The following is a 16,727-nucleotide window of genomic DNA, read 5'->3' on the forward strand; positions in this document are numbered from 1 at the left end:
GTGATAAGGCAAATTTAATTTGGTATGTTTTTCTTGGCTTATGAAAACTGAATCTCCTCTCCATTACAAACATCTTTTTGACTAAGAATTCTGTAATAACTAGGCATTTGATTTGTTATAATACTTTGGGAATTTATTTATGTTACTTAAGGATATTTTACACTGACTTAGTTTTAATGAATTCCAATTTTAAAGGTTTGTTTTGTTTTAAAAGTGGAAAAGAGATATCATTTTAAAAGTTTCCAACTAATTTTCCTCCATAAAAGTTTTGTGATTATTCTTCTTAACATCAGGATAAATTTTAAACTGCTTTTAAAGAAGGGAAATAATCTTAAAAGAAATGTTTTGAAAAACAGACTCTTGTTTGATTTTTTGAAGGCTTACTAAATTTTCATTTGCAAGAGAATTTATTGTTAAATTAATGTAATTAGGTGTAAAGCAGAAGAGATTTTGCTGTTTTGATCTGAATTTGTAGTCATTCCATAGCCTAAACAAAAGTTAAATTAATGTTTGAGCGTATTTATATAAGAATCAAATCCTGAAGTATCTCACTCTTCTAGAGTGAGTATAATTAGAGAAGAATAAACAAGCTTCTGAACAAGGACACAAGTCCATCAATGTGTGAGATTAAAGTTAGGAACTGTTTTGTTTAAGGAATGGGATTCCAGTCCAGATAGTCATGTTAGTGAAGTGTAGCAATTTATGAACTCTTTTGCATTATCTTAATGGGAAATCTAATATTATTTTTAATCTGGAATTAGAACATTTGCAGAAATTTATGCAAACTGCTTAAGAATCATCTTAAGATGTTCCCATTGTTTAAAGGAATCATGAGAGCGGTAGTATTTTTCTGTGATCAATCTCTTACCATTACCAATGTGAGATTAAACACTTGTCATCTAGGATATGTGATCCTTGATAGCTAAATTCATCCTGAAGCATTGATTATTGAAACTCACTACTCAAGACTTTATGAGACAGCAATTTACTATTGTTTTGAGCTTATGTTACAGGGATAGTTGTCTGAGTTGTCATGAAGCCAATAGTAGAATAGCATGTGCTACAGGCTGAGAACTGCTAAAAGTGGATGTCTGTGCCTGGGAAGAGTTTTGAGGACAACCTTGGACACAGCCTAGGTAGGATCTTCCTGACTCTATTTCCCAATTGTGCTATTTCCTTTGTGAAAAGGAAAATTCCCCACCTGATTAATCTTGAGCCCTGTTTTTAACATCAAGTGACTACATGATTGGCTATCAGATATGACTCATGCCTGGAATCAAATAGAGCTAAGGAAGTCTTTTCCTTCTGATATAATATATGACATCATCCCTCTTTTACTTTTATAGCAAATTTCTATAATCAAGAAGTTCTCTAATAAGTACAAAACTAAGTTTATTAAATAATAGATGGATACTGGAACATCTCTGAGGTACTATAATAGGATGCAAGTATGTACAGCTTACAATTTTTACTTACATTCATGGCCAAACAATAATATAAGGACAACATACCCCTAAGGAGGAAAAGATTAGACAAGTAAGACAAAGATGTAATGTGATAGATTTCTAATTAAAAAGGATACAAATTTTGAGAAAAGCAACAGGATTAGACTGATTCCTCTAAGAATTATATACAGATGTATATGATTGGCTTCCAAAATGTATCTATCATGGAAATCTAACCTTTAAGCATGTTTTCATAATAAGACCTCAGATTTGGATTTTTACACAAAAATTGTATAGGATAGTGGTAAAAGTAAGTGAAATTATTTCTTCTTTATTAAGGTATTTATCTGATAATTTTAAAAGGCAGAAGAGCTCATTTTATGGTTGGACCTTCACATTTTAAAAGATTTTTATACCAGGTACAGGATTTAGGTAAGAGCAGACGCAGCAGATGGTATATAAACTGAAGCTTCAAAAATAGAGAACCAAATTTTAGTGATTGTAATAATTTATACTGTCAGAATTCTCTGGAAACTTCTAGATCTAAACCAGAGAAATAGAACTCTCTTTTGGAACTGTCCTAAGAATAAAATTGTCCAAGAAAGGATATCGAGGGACCATATAACTACATGAGATATCTGGGATTCTAAAGGTCCTGTTTAAATAGACATTGGGAATAGATTACTGGGATACAATGAACTTAAATGCTAGTTAACGTGGGTAATAATGATTGCATTGATTTGTTTGGTTCCTGTTTAAGGTTTTTTTGGTTATCTTGGTGACATGTAAATCTTCTTTCTCAAAACTAGTCTACTGTGAGCCTTCTAAGTAGTCTAATCTGTACCTGACTTGATGTGGTTACACAATTTTGTGAATTATGAGAAAAACTTTGTTGCATTGTTTGAATCTAGCCCTGTGTGACTAGGAAACTGAACCAACACTATGTGTTTTTAACTAAGGACCTATGTTATGCTGTTTTCTCTCAATTATCAACTCATAGTCTTTTAAGAGCCCCTATCACATCTATCTGACTAGTCCCATGTCTGCTAACTGCTGAATGTGGACTATGGGATCATCTGAAGATGCCCACTCCAAGGGGACATCTCTTCCCACCCCCTAAGGAAGAGGAAGGTTTTTCCCATACCTTCCTTGGTCTACAGGTGATGACTTTGGCTTACTTGTGACCAAAAGGAGGAAATTATTATTATTTAAGATCATTTGAGCCCCAATAAGAGCCAAAGCCTGAACTAATCAACCAGAAAATGCACCCTAACATAATAGACATTCTTTTCTTTTTTCTCTGAGTGAACTCAAAATGTCCCTTCCTGTGTCAGTAACAGGAAGGGACCAGATGAAGTTGAACAGCATTCTTCTGTTTATGATAAGTAAGGCACATTAATCCAGACACTACCTTAAAAGATAAGACTTTTCTTATCTTGGTATTTTATGGACAAATACTATGCTACGTCATGTTAATGGTAAAAGAAACACAAATATCCTGGATCTACAATTTAAATTGACATTTTGACATTCTCCTATGTTATTGTATTTACAACCTATTCAATTAAGAAAATTCCATTCTCATGCTATAGTTAAACATATATGGAGACCATAAATCTGAGTAACACAGGCATCCTGAGTCAGGGTTTAAATGTCCTCCTAAAATTGCTTGATTCAACCAGAGTTAAAGTTCTGGCTCCATGTACATATCACTAACTTAAGGGAATGAACAATATGAATTTACTTATCACCTATCTTGTTACCTCTTTAACCAACTTTCAAGTTGACAATGTATAATCCATATCATATTGCTTGCTATCTTGGGGAAGGGAGGGAGAAAAAATTGGAATACAAAATCTTATGAAAGTGAACATTGAAAACTATCTTTACATGCAATTGTGAAAAAAATACTATCACGTGGGGAAAAAAGAAGTCACTTCACAAGTCATCTAGTCAAACCTTTCATTCTGTGGTGAAGGAACTCTCTATAACTCAGAGAAAAGTAGAAGAGTCAAAATTTGAAGCTAAGACCTCTGGCTCCAAATCCAGCATTCTTCCATCTGCACCAGGCTGAAGAAATAAAAGATCATTAGAATTTTAGAATTGTAAAAGACTTTCTAGACTATTTGATGTGACTCCATTTTATAAATAAGGACCTGAAGCCCAGAGAGGTATGCTCAGTTACTTAGATAGTAGAAGATTTGTATTTATATTCTGATCACTTGATTACAAGTTCAGTAGCCTATCTACTACATCTCACAAATCGTATGTGTCTGTGTGTACGTGTGTGTGTGCATGTTTATGTACGTGTGTTCATGGCATATAAATTTTTATTTAACAAAATAATCAAGAAGTGATTATTTGTGTCTCTGTATCTTTAGATAAACTATGGCACAAAATATTCAACAATGATAGAATTAGTGTTGCTGTTGTCATGCCTCCTAATGAATGATAATGTTGCTAGCCTCCTACTACAAAATGTTAAATGCAAAATTGGACCTTCCTGGAGAAACATTTAACCTCACCTACATTCAAACACTCTACATTAATTAATGACAATCCCCTTGTTACATTTTTAACAACTCAAGTTTGCATTTTTGTGTCTTAAGTCAGCATGTGTTTATAGATGGAGATGATCAGTTTATTGTGTTAATATCCTGCTGACTCTTCTGCAAAAATGAATTATATTCATTATATTGTTATTTTACTGGCTATGAGTATGAGATAGTCCAGAAAATATAATTAACATAGACTGAAAGCCTCTTGAAAAATAAGAAGCCCTAAGCAGAATAGGAGACAAGATACTTCCCAGTGCTTTTGCCTGACATAAATTATCAGATCAAACAAAAGAGATAAAATACTGCTGCTGACTTTGAGAAGGGATACCTCCTTCAAGTTACTTAGATAGCACTTTGCCTCTATTGTTGCCCTAAGTGGTACCCCAGAGATTAAAAGGGTTAATGTGAATATTAAGATCGATATGGGATTTTATGATTAGAGCCTAAAACTTAGTCAGCAGGAAGAAAGATAAGAGGTTTTCTTGTTATGTTTTAAGACAAGGTCTCATTCTTGCTTAGACTGGAAGTAGAGGGTCTACTCTGCTCATTGGCTGGGCCCCATTCTGAATTGCTTGGGAACTTTAACTTCTTTTCCACTTGGGCCATTTTACCCTTCCTTAGAGAGTTGTAGATCATAAACATTATTAAGCACCTATGATATGACAAGAACTATGCTAAGTACTGGTGATACAAAAAGAGGCAAAGGCAGTCCCTGGTGTCAAAGAGCTCACAATTTAATGGGGAAGACAACAAGTAAACAAATGTACACATTGGCTAAATACAGGATCAATAGAAAATAGTTAACAGAGTGAAGACACTAGAATTAAGAAGGATTGAAAAAAGCTTTATTTGGGAGATGTTATTTTAGTAAGGACTTAAAGGAAGCCTGGTAAGCCAGTAGGTTGAGATGAAAAAGAGAACGTTCCAAACATGGGGAAAACCTAGAGGAAATAGTTGTAGAGAAGAGAGTTGGAATGTCTTGTTCATGAAACAACAAGGACAGTGTCAGTAGATTGAAGAGTAAGTGGCAGAGAATAAATGTAAGAAGACTTGAAAGGTAAGAAAGGATGAGGTTATGAAAGGTTTTGAATGTCAAACAAAAGATTCTGGATTTCATCCCAGAAGCAATTGGGGAACACTAGAAGTAAGTGGGTTTGGGAAATGTTTCCTATGGAACAGTGGTGTCAAATTCAAATAGAAATGAGGCTACATAACCATACATAAGGATCATCCCTGCAATTGGCTTCTTGATTTAGAAAACCATATATTAATATTATCAATGTTCTATTGTATTTTTATTTTGTTAAATATTTCCCAATTACATTTTAGCCAGGTTTGGGTTGCACTGGGAAGTGTTATAGACAACAATCCAGCCTGGAGGCAGCAAGTTTAACATTTCTTTTGTAGAAAATAGGATTTTATTTGGGACTTAAAGGAAGCTAGAAAAGCTAGAAGTTGAAGATGAGGAGAGAGAACATTTCAGGCATGAAGAACAGCCAGAGAAAGTGCTTGGAGCCAAGAAATGGAGTGTCTTGTTAATGGAAGAGAAAGGAGTCCAGAGTTAAATCAAATTAAATTTAAAAGTACATATAGAAAAGGGAAGTAAGGTAGAAGAAGACTGGAAAGGTTGGAGAGGACTATGTAATAAAGAGCCTTAAATGCCAAATAGAGGATTTTATATTTGATCCTGGAAGTAATAGTAGCCAGGAGACTTTATTGAGTTGGGGCTTTACATGGTCAGACTTGCACTTCAGGAAAATCATTTTGGTAGTTGAATGGAGGATGGATTGGAGTAGGGAGAGACTTGAGGGAGGGGGGTTTACCAGCAGGCTATTGGAATGTTCCAAACATGAGATGATGAGGGCCTATAATAGGGTGGTAGCAATATCAGAGGGAAAAGGGGGACAATTTAAGACATGTTTCATACATAAATTCAATAGACCTTGGCAACAGATTGGATATGAAGAGTGAGAGAGAGTGAAATGTCAAGGATGATACCTAGGTTGCAAGCCTGGGGGACTGGGAGGATGGTGATGCCCTCAATAGTAATATGGAAATTTGGAGAGAAAAAGGGATTTTTGGAGAAAATAATTAGATCAATTTTGAACATATTGAGTAAGAATTCTAATAGATATCCAGTTTGAGATGAATGGGGGGTTCGCTATATTAAGGCTAAACTCAGTGTAGACACCTTAATCAGCCTACTCCACTATAGCTCAGAAACCCTGAACTCAACTGATCTTCTAGCTTCAGCCACCCAGGTGGCAAGAATTACAGGTGTGTGCCACCATAACCATTTTGAAAAGGCAACAGACAGACAACCTACTCTGAATTTAACTTTCATGACAGTGGAGATATTTTGTGTGCACTTTTAGTGAATTTTTTTTTTTCTAGGCAAGGGGGTAAAGTGACTTGCCAGGGTCACACAGCTAGTAAGTGTCAAGTGTCTGAAGACAGATTTGAACTCAGGTCTTCCTAAATCCTGGGCCAGTGCTCTATCCAATCTAACTACCCCATTTTTTGAAATTCTAATTCAATTCAGCAACAACAATTTTTTTTTTCAGTATTATCCTGGGATCTATAACGTGGGATAGTTGAAAGCATTCTCAATCTCAATTAGGATCTAGATGTATATATTTCAATACTGACCCTGCAGCTTAGAACTCAATGACCTTATGGACTCAGTTTCCTTATTTGGAAAGTAAAAACTCGATGACCTCTAAGGTACCTATGAATTTATGAATAGAACCTCAATAATCTAATACTTCCAGGGGATGGAGTTTCCAGATGGGTCAATTTTTCACATAACTTGACTTAACCCTTTTTAACCAAAATTATGTTTAAAATGTAAATAATTTTAATAGCTTAATTAAAAACAGAGTGCCAATTTAATGCACTTAGTAAGCACTAAATGAAATAATAAAGATAAATAAGACACATAAATCTTTCTACATTTTACCATGCACTCTTCTGAATTCTTAAATAATGTTGTCTTAAAATATCCTTTGTTTGATAAGTCAAGGTCATCATTATGAATATGAGCATTGTGAGGGAACTAAAGTCCTAATTCTGCCACCAAATATAGTGACTAGTCTGGCTCCCTCATTCATAATCCTTTAATCTCTGTAAATCAATAAAATACGGAGAAATTCCTGTTGTACCCTTAGAGACTACAATATATCATTCCATTCTTCACTAACAGACCACTTTCTGGAGAGACACAAGTGACTTAGACAAGATTCAGCCCTAATACAGGGCTGAACACATGTGAGAAGGAGCAATTTAAATGGAAAAGAAGAATCAGTAATGCAGATTCTTCTATTAAGAGCCCAATTTTCATAAGCATAAAAAGACTACAAATATATGACATGAATAGATTTAGAATGAAGGAGATAGTACTAACAATAGAGCATGGGCATCATAGAACAAAGCAGAATGGAGGAAAGAGGATATGGATTGTGAAGAGGCATAGTTGAGATAGATAAAAATGAGGGTATAGAATGCCATAGCTGGGAGGAGAATCATTTAAAATGAGCTGTCAATTTCAAAACTAGAAAATGATAGCTAATATTTACCAAGTGCCAGGCATTGTGCTAAATGCTTTACAATTATTATTTCATCTTTACAACCACCATGGAAGATAGGTGCTATTATTATCCCTATTTTGTGGATGAGGAAACTGAAACAAATAGAGGTTAAGTAATTTGCACAGGGTCACACAGCCAGTAAAAGTCTGAGGTTTGATTTGAATTCAGGTTTTCCTAGTCAGGTCCATTGCTCTATCCACTATGCCACCTAGTTTCTATGGCTTAAAAACTGCTATTGACCTTGATTATAACCATTCTCTGCCAAAATTTGACCAATACAAAGTAGTTGGTACAATAAGAAGGCCAAAAATGTATAGAAACTAGTTTAGCCAGAAACCATTTGATCTCTTTTCAAAGTATAGAAATATAGGGGTAGGGGTAACAATAGTTTCAAACCAAAACTCATTTCAAGTGTTAGGGAGGACGAGGGTGGAAAATTATTTGTAATATATTTTTACAAAATAGGAAAAAAAATAGAAGTATAAGGCAGTCTACAGGTAATTTGATATGAGTCCCAAACTGGAAGGGGAAATACATGAAAGGGAGAAAGAACAGTCATTTATATAGTGCCTAACTATGTGCCAGTGAGTGTGCTAAGTGCTTTTTATAAATACTATTTCATTTGATTTCATTTGATCAATGACTTGGTAACATCATCCTGAGGGCATTTAGAAAAGAAATAATAGTAGGGGAACAAATAAAAAAATGCATTCAAATTAATTTTTACAATTATCTATTTTCATTTTTGGTGACAATGGAACCATTAATTTTGGAGCCTAATCTCTCAGTGACCTGTATGAGTAAAATGAAATGGTACTTATGACAAAGTCACAAAGAGAAGTCCAATATATATTGGACATATGTGTGTGTGTGTATGCACATATATACATATATATGAAAAGGAAAAGCTTAAAATTTAAATATGTGCTAAAGTTAACAGTCTTGAAAACATTGAAGTATCATTTTACATGATAATACAGGAAGGGGAAGATGCCAAAAGAATGAAAATATTCATTTATTTTATTATTACTCAAAAAGAGAGAATGAGCAGACCTCAGTAACTACCAAGCCATATACATAGTTTCTTATCTTGATAAAAACTTCATGGGAATGATCAACATGTGAATTGCTCACATCTTTGATAAAAATATTAAAAGTTAATAAGTAGGCCTCTGAAAAATATTTTCTATACTAACCTACTTTACAGTCATACAGTTGATTGAAAGATGTAGAGAATATGTCATTCCTTTGTACTTACTGCTTGTGGCTTGCAAAAAAAAAGTTGTTAGGGAAAAATGCAGCCTCAAAAGCTTCTCCAACAAAATGTCTTCCATGCATAAATTTGGATTATAAAAAGATTTTACATTAATAAATGCCTATAGATAATTTACTTCATTGACATTAATTATTAATGACAAACAAAAGTTAAAATAGGAATAAGTACACTTTCTAAATGTGTTTCTTGCTGTGAAGGAGCATGTCCATTTCATGGTCCAGATGGAAGAAGGATCCTATATAGTGAGACCCAGTTTCATCTGCTCTTTGTAGATGATAATGTGCTGATTTTATAGAGATTCTATTTATTTAAACAGTGTTCTTCTGGTGATATTTCATGGTTATAAATCTTTCAACACCATTATCTCTTGAAGAATCAAAGTTGTTGATGACCCCAGGAGACAATAGAAAGATTCATGGTGGGCACAAGTACATTTTAACATTTTTCTAATAATGACCTGAACCAAATGGCCTAAGAGTCATCTTTAAGGAAATGAGGAAAAAAATGCTATATGTAAGTGAGATGTAACAAGAGATGAATAACCAGTCTAGTAACCTCACTTCCATGAAATGAAAAAAAAAAAAGATTTAGAGAAAGTATATAATAGGTGCTTTTATTTTCTCTCTTCTTCTTCTCTTCAAAACTCTCTAAGGTCTCATTCTCAACCCTTTTATTCAACTGAAAACTATCTCCCAAGTCATCAATGATTTCTTAATTGCCTAATCTAATGGTGTTTTTTTTTCAGTCCTCATTCCTTTTTTATCTCTACAGATATTTACCCTATATTCTTTGATTTTCTCTTTAATTTATTATTATTCAATCACTTTTCAACATAATTTTATCTTCCCTCTTCCCATTTTTCTATTAATATCATGGAGTAACAAGCTGTATATTGCTTTGATTTTGAGGATCCTATCAAATTTTTCACAGAATCTCTTTACTTTCTCTTGTTCTGTAACATATATTAACATAGAAATTATAATTATATTAAGATGCTATTTTGATCATCTTGAACATTGAAGAATGACTTAACCAAGATCTCCATGAAATGATGCTTTGGAAATATGAAGAAACCAACTACAACTCCCTTATTATCCTTTCTGAGGAGAATTGAGCCCTCCTTCCTCATATTTATGCATACTCTTTTCACTAATAGCTCAAATATAATTATTAATCTGGTTCATATCCTTTGATAGTATATCAACTATCTCTTTTTTTTGCTATTCATATTTTTAACACCATCAGATAATGTTTTTAGACATTCTAAAAACTGTATGACTTTTTTTTAACATAAGCTACTGCTTTTTCTTCCAGGCTACCAATGAAAGAAAAGGAGAAGATACTCATTAAGAGTAATTTTGTATTTCCCTTTATTTCATGCTTGCCAGAGCAAAACATATTTGTCTTGATGTTCTTCATACTTCCTTATGCTTTTTCTTGGTTAATAGGTCCAGTCTATTGCCAGGATCTTACTTAAAATCTGAGTTATCATGTATCATGGTTATCTATGTTAGTGGTTTATCCCTACCCCCCTTTCTAGATTATAAACTTAATGAAATCAGAAGCTTTATTTTATTCCTTCTTTGTGTCTTCATTAGGGCTTAACATGGTTTCTATACTAATAGGTACTTAATACATGTTTGTTGAATGAATGAATATTGACATGGGTTGTCCAGATCAGCAGGTAATTTGCATCAGGGAAAACTGACCACAGGAAAAGGTACTGTATGTTGTGGTGGTTGTGGTAGTGGCAGTAGTGGTATTGGTGGTTGGAGAGGAAGATATGGCTCCAATTACTGGTAATAAGCCTTGGGTAGAGTCTTGATCACAAGTAATAAGACAAGAGGATAATTATAAGTACACTATTAGGTCAGAATAAGAGCATCATTGAAGCTGGATTAACATTAAAACAGTGAGCTATCAATGTGATACTTCTTATATTTCCCCATTCTAAGAGTCAGATAATTCCCCAGTAGAGCCAGGTGGATAATATGGCATAATTAATAGTGTGCTAGAGATTTAGTGTTAGGAATATTTGGATTTGAATCCCATAAGGAGAAGGCAGCAGCCCTAGCTCTTTGTTTCCCACTGCTATTTCCTGACTTTTCCTCTTCTTCTACCACTCTATGATATCCATTCCTTTCAGTATTATTCCATCTATTTCATTTTGTCTTGTTCAGGTTATTATTGTGGTGATATGCTAGCCTCCATGTCACTTTTCCTCCTTTCTCAAGAATTTCAACATTTGACACATAATTTTTCTCTAAAATCCTTCCTCACTCTCATTTTTTTGGGACTAAAACACATACATTGATATTTTCTGGAACATGATGGCCTCCCAGTTCATTAATTCCATTGATATGATTGACCTTTTTGGTCCAAACCTTAGTCACCCACAGGATTGGTAATAAGTGAAATCTGACTATCAACCATAAGGGAGCTATATCACTATTCCCCAATACAAAACTTTTCATTTCTGATTTTCATTTCCTACTCTTCTATCTCTGCCTCTGTTTCACTCCTCTTCATTAAATCAGCTTCATCAAACATGTAAATTACTATGGTACAGGGGCTGTAAAAGTACAAACACAACAATCCTTTTCCTTTTTCACCATCTTGTCCACTTTCCCAACCTTGATTCATGTTCATTACTATGTATAGCTTGGCAATCTCATTGAAATTATTGTGAGCCGCTGTCCAGGATGAATTTCTTAATTTGAGCCGTATTGGTGATTTGCCCATTCTTAACCCCTAACTATTTTATCACTCTTCTCACTTAAGCTTAGCTCGCTACATGTTACCTCAGTTCCACCCTGATGGACTACATCTTTGGATTGATTTCTTTTGTTGCCCTATGGTTAGTCAAAGGATAAGCTAGACATAAGGTCAAGGATCAAGGTCCTAGCTGCATTCAGAGATGAGAAAGATAGAGTCTAGTACCCTAATTATTGGAATAGTCTTAGTGAAATTGAGTAATTGCACCCAATGAAAGTAATTTGTCAGTGGGTTGAAGGAATCAGGGTATATTTTTTTTTAAATGCCAATCAGATTGAGGAAATCAATACAGATGGGGGGACCTATAGAGTAATGGATATCAGAAACCATTAATTAACAGACTTAATTTTATTGTGGATGCTCATAACCATATCCTCTCACTTCCTAGTCACTTTAATGTACTATATCTATGCTCAGAGCCATCTGTGCTCTAGTATTATCTCTCCTTCTAGATAACTTTCATGGATATGGGATTTTGAGTTTAACAGAGCAGTGTCTTATAACAACTGTAGTGCTTATAGCTTACAAATTGACTCTTATTTTGTTGCCTTGAGTTTATAGCACTCCTAATTGATCAGGAATTTCTGTTGCATAAAGGATAGAATTATTGACTTCAGGTCATAAAGAACTGCATTCAAGTGTTGTGTCTAATCCTGACTGATTTGCATAAGCATGTGCACACCATTTAATCTCTCTGAGTCTCAGTTTCCTCCTCTATAGCATGGAAAAAATAATGCCTATAGTACCTACCTCAAAAAATAGTTTTAATATGTTACATATATTATATCAGGTGATAGAGAGCTGATTAACTTATCCAATGGAAATGGGGCTTTGTCAATTTCTTTGAAAAGCGAACTTTGTGATTTCACATAGCTTACCAAACCATATTCTTGTTCTGAAAGTCCTCCTCAACTAAATGGCACTGACTCTAAGTGTCTAGGGAACCCATGAAATGACATTGAAAATAAAGAAGCTCCATTCATGAATGCCAGAACAAGAAGCTCACTCCCAATAAACACATTGATTCTTTTTTTTAAGATTTATATTTTTATTTAGTTAAATATTTACCAATTACATTAAATTTTTTAACATTTATTTTTCAAAATTTTGAATTTCATATTTTTCTCCCTTCTTCCCACCTTTCCCTCACCCCTAGAGAAGACAAACATTATATTTATCATATAATTGGAATCATGCAAAACACATTTCCACATTAATCATGCTACAAAAGAAAACAAACCAAAAAAATACTCCAAGAAAAAACAAAGAAAGTAAAAAAGATATGTTTCAATTTGCACTCAGGGCTCATCAGTTCTCTTTCTGAAGGTGTATAGCATTTTTCATCGTGTGTCCTTTGGAATTTCTTAGATCATTGTCTTGGTCAGAGTAGCTAAATCTATCACAGTTGAATGTTGTTACAATATTTCTGTTACTGTGTACATTACTCTCCTGGTTCTACTTACTTCACTTGGCATCAGTTCAGGGAAGTTTTCCAGGTTTTTCTGAAAACTTCTTGCTCTTCATTTCTTATAGAACATTAGTATTCCATCACAATCATATAGTACTCCTTGTTCATGCACTACAACTTGTTTAAATTGTTCCCCAATTGATAGGTATCCCCTCAATTTCTAATTCTTTGCTACCACAAAAATAGCTGACATAAATATTTTTGTACAAACATGTCCTTTTCTCTTTTCTTTGATTTCTTTGGGATACAAACCTAGTAGAAACATTCATTCTAAAAATAAAAATTAAAACCCTTTAATTTAATCAATCCATTTGCTTGTATACCAACTAATGGCAATTTGGATAGTCATAAAATCATCCAGAATTGTTCACTGACAAGGCCAGTTGTGTGGTAGGAAGTGGATATAAGAAAAAGCAAAAAGTGAAATCCATATTTCTGATGAAATGGTGTATGAGTTAACTAAGTTGTAACAAAATCCAGTAAATTGATTTTTGTATATGTAATCTATCACATTATCACATAAAATATTTCACCAGGATGCAAAGTAGACACTAAAGCGGTAGGTAAGAAGCTACAAAGGACAAAATGAGTCTGGGATAATGGTAAGTCACTACTAAAATCTGAAGTTATTTCTCTTCACAGTTGTTAGATTATGTTGGTTTTTACTATAATTCTGAGACTTTTCAACTTGGGACTTTGGTTTTGTATGATCTTACAGATCCACTGATACTGTTCCTCTCCTTGAACTGATGGTTCTGATTTCTACAGATGTTTTTGCCACTATCATCTAAACTCTCTCAATGGCAAAACAAAACAAAACAAAAAACACCACCACCACCACCACCAACAACAACAACAAAAACACTCATATACTAAATTTAGGATATTCTGCTCGACACTGAGAATATACTGCATTGTAATTCAGTTATGCCTTCAGAAGCTAATTATGTCAAAAGGCTGAGGGTTAAAGCTGAACACATTGTTCATAAATTTCATAATATTCATAAATATTATTCATAATAAATATTATTCATAATATTCATAAATTTTAGCTTTAGGAATTTGGAGCCACAAAATGTTCTGAAAGAAGTACCTTAAATCTGGGTTAGTCACCCCTTAGGGGATCAAATTGAACATGTGAGTTGAGGATAGGTCATTCAGGGCATAAAGGATTTTTGATTATTACTTAGAGAGTGAAATAAAGTTATCTCCTAACAATATGAATTGGTCTCTTTTTTTCATTGAGAACAAGGTACATTTTAGTTTGTTTAATAACTGACCTTTTAACTTTGATGACAGTTTTTGATTAATGGGTATAGTATGAATTATAAACTACATGTAATTTTATAATATATATTGTAAACTATGCATATAAAAATAGTTTAAGTGCCATGAACCAAACTAAATTTATGAGAATTAGCTTCATCTTAGTCTTTGTTGATGAAAAACAAAAACAAACAAAAACCAACAGTTTCTGCAGTAGATACTTGCTCCCAAATGCAGCTAAAGTAATTATTACAATTGAACAATTTGGCCAATAGTTAAAAAATCAATACTGAATTGCATAAGTGCATGTACTAGCTGTTTCATTACTGAAAATTATTTCTAATTATAGTGGTATCAGACATTTTCCTGACATCTTGACCAATATTGCCTTTGGCTAAGGGGAAGATGAATATTGAATCTGATCTACAGTTCTTTTCCATGGCAAATCTTCAACTAACTTACAATGGAAATATATTTGTAAAGGATTGGAAGCATTCAAGCCATAAGAAACTTACACAATGCAACTAATTTTCTTTCATCTTCTTATTTTCCTTTGGAAAAAAGTCAAACTTCTAAATTCTCTTAAACTAATAAAGTTTTTAAACCTCATTAAAATATGTTCATTTTACCAAATAGAATGTTACTTCCTTGTTAACACAATTTTTAACTTCCATAGCTGAATATTAAAAACCTTTTTATACAAATCAAATATTAATGCTTAATGGAAGTACAAACATGAAAGTTGCAAAGTTTAATTTTTAAAAAAAAATAAATGTTGAAACTTAACTGTTATTAAATATTCATGGTTAAATTATTAAAAAAACATTAAAAACAGAATGTCTAAGTCATCATTTTCTAGTGCTAGTGTAATGCAGAGACTTAAAAAGCCCAAATGTTCTTTTATGGGGATGTATCCAGGCAGAGATTTTGAAATCTTTCTTATTTGTCATGGATTTAAGTTAATCTCTCTGAGGCTTATACTTGGAGTTGTGAGAAAGAATAGTTTGGCTTGTCTGGCAATCACAGCTTTAGGAAAAGCTGTATATTTAGATTTTTTTTTACCCAAAAGTCAGGGTCAAATGAGTCACCCCTTAATAGTGCTATGGACAAAGCAAATTCTTTTTGTAACTTTCTACTTTTAATTAATACAGGTACTTTAGTCAAAGAATAAGGATCAGGAATATTATGTAATATGCTGAGACCTTTTTTTTTTCATTCTCACAGCATTATGAAGATTCCAGTGAATAGACAGTCCAATAGTTCTCTTCCTTCCTGTAGAATGACAGAAATTAACCTCAGACTCAAACCAAAGAATTCCAAGAAACTTCAGAAATGTTAGAAAGACTGATCATTTTGATAGGATGAATTTTCCCTCTTCTTCCTCATCACCAAGTTGTGGTGAGGTTTAAATGAGGTTTAAATGAGATCAAGTATGTGAAAACAATTTTTGCAAACAAGCTCATCTTTATTTGCTGAATCTAACTTGTTAGATTAGTGCCACTGCTCGGTTTTGGAAACCTGTCTATGTTAGCCTTCTTCATTTATTGCCTTACCAGTTATTTCTATGGAACGAAGTCACTGTACCATTTGACAGACCAGTGGATGGAATATAGCACAAAATAGATATCCTACTTCAGGCTATAAGTTTACAAATTAAAGTAAGGCCTAGAGCCTATTTTTGTAGCAATCAGTCCCAGAACAATGGCAACATCAATGCCTACACAAGTTTTATTAGCCATTCACAGGCAGCATTGTTGGTGTTTCATAACTGAATTGGAGGCAATCATATGTAGAACACTATTGTCTCAGTTCTAACAAAGTAAAGATCATCATTGCTCAACTTGAGGGAAAAAATGAAAAAGAAAAAAAGCATAATTCAAAATGATGACATGCCAGAATTGATAGGTGAGGAGGGAAAGTATCACTTAGACTCCCAGCTTGACAAAAATGAAAGATCAGGTATTACCACCTGGGACAAAAATGTCACACTAGAAAGGACACAAAGATACACAGCTGAAAACAACAATTGGCCATCTCAGCCATGGGCACATTTTCCAAAGGGACTTCTGCATTTTATCATGGCCTGCCAGCCATATTTTTATCTTTCTCTATCATTTATGAGTCTACAGAATTCCCCAAAAAGCTATGGATGTACTTTCAATTTGTCAAATTCTATAGAAATGAGGGATTAGGAAATTTCATAGACATCATTTCTAAGTTTCCTCATTCTGTGGTCTAGCCAGAATGTGAAGCTTTGTGGATGGGCCACACAGACAAGAATTTTCCCTTGAAGTGCATTTTTTTACAAAGTCATTCTTTGTTAGAAAAAAAATTCAAAATATAATTTGAAAT

Source organism: Vombatus ursinus, unplaced genomic scaffold (genome assembly GCF_900497805.2).
Source record: "Vombatus ursinus unplaced genomic scaffold, bare-nosed wombat genome assembly UNPS02009573.1, whole genome shotgun sequence".
In the NCBI taxonomy this organism is placed as follows: Eukaryota; Metazoa; Chordata; class Mammalia; order Diprotodontia; family Vombatidae; genus Vombatus; species Vombatus ursinus.